General features: G+C 40.3%; 1 non-coding gene across 1 annotated transcript; it reads left to right on the forward strand.

The window, feature by feature from the left end:
* The first annotated feature begins 1,009 nt into the window (after nt 1-1,009).
* Nucleotides 1,010-1,128, forward strand: LOC145413919 (5S ribosomal RNA). The gene has a single exon (XR_013899796.1). It is a non-coding gene; the product is annotated as a 5S ribosomal RNA (ribosomal RNA).
* Nucleotides 1,129-1,535: the final 407 nt, after the last annotated feature.

Here is a 1,535-nt window from a genome sequence, read left to right on the forward strand (position 1 = left end):
CAACTGCAGTGCATTAATAAAAGGGACATAAATCTCCAGCACTGAAAACTGTCAGATAAGGTTATCCTAATACCAGAGTCAATACTTTATCAATATTCAGTTTCAGATGTATTGACTGGCATTTATCACTAGAGCTAGATACTCCCATTAAAAGTTGCCGTCAGTCCTCATATGAATTGGAAGGTAGTGTTCGTCATTGACTGGTGAGTCAAGGTCTTTTGTGCTGCAATTTAGTATGGCATATATTTGTTATGTTGCGAGAAAATCCCAATCTTTGTTTTTAACATTGAATTTATTGAACATTTGTTTATGTTACACTACTATGGACGTTTCAGCATTACCCTGAAATCTCTTAATCATATTTTTACCTGCCTGTCCCAGTTTTTTTTTCCTTTTTCATTTTGTTTGTCCGACTCTGTGCATAGGCTTCAGACTCCGTTCCCTGAGGCACAGCAGTCCTCCTAAGTACCATACACCTTCACATGTCACAACTTCAGCGCAAACACCAACCGTCCTTTTTTAATACATGCTAGGACTGTCCCACAACCAGATCTGCAGGGAGAAAAATATTGGGAACCCTTGATCTAAAGTTTATTCAATGTACTTCAAAGTTTGTTTACGAATACTTTTACTGAGGACCATTGGGAATTTAGACCCTAGCCTCACGTTACGCTTCCCCTGAAATATAATTGCTAAGCTTTGACGAGAATGTTGAAGGTTAAATTGATGACGTACTTAGAGGGTTTAAGACTGGTTCACCCCTATGATGATACTCCAGTGATATTCTTAAGTTCGTCAGGTTTTGACAAATTTAAACAGTTAAGCTTAATGTCATCGGTAGAGGGGCAGTGTGAAGTGCGTCGACGAACGTACTGTTTTTACTCGCACCACTCTTACAGGTCTTTGTCGTTGAATCTTACTTATACGGAACTTACTTGGTTTCCTTCCCATCTGGTCTTAATCATACGGGTCTTATACAGTACTTAAACATTTCTCATGCGCGTCTTTTTTCAACGGCCATACCACGTTGAGTACACCGCTTCCCGACCGATCAGTGAAGTTAAGCAACGTTGGGTCTGGTTAGTACTTGGATGGGTGACCGCCTGGGAACACCAGATGCTGTTGACATCCCTACGTGTCATGTGGGGTTGGTGGAGGATTAGTGACCCTCCCTGTAAAACAATTAACTCTAAGCCCTTGGCCACCCCGTCTGGGATACATGGCGTCTGGCAATGAATGAGTGATGAATGAATGTCTTTATTTAATACAGCTCTCAGTTGGACGATTCTTACTCATACGGCTGTTACTCAATCGAGGATATTGTTACGGCTTTCAGTCATAGTTCTCTTTAGATTATTTTTACTCATACGGGTCTTTTTCCCATTTTCTTTTTTTTTTCTTTTTTTAATCTTTGCGGCCACCAGTTTGTGTAATCATCTGTTAGCTTTCCCCTTCAGTTCAAGGACATTCTTCCTCATTATTTCTTGTATTTACACACCATTTTACACAGCTCACGTGAGACTTTTGAAGCTGTA

The sequence above is a fragment of the Coenobita brevimanus genome, chromosome 97 (assembly GCF_032717465.1).
Source record: "Coenobita brevimanus isolate Jiangsu-jjx chromosome 97, ASM3271746v2, whole genome shotgun sequence".
Classification (NCBI taxonomy): Eukaryota; Metazoa; Arthropoda; class Malacostraca; order Decapoda; family Coenobitidae; genus Coenobita; species Coenobita brevimanus.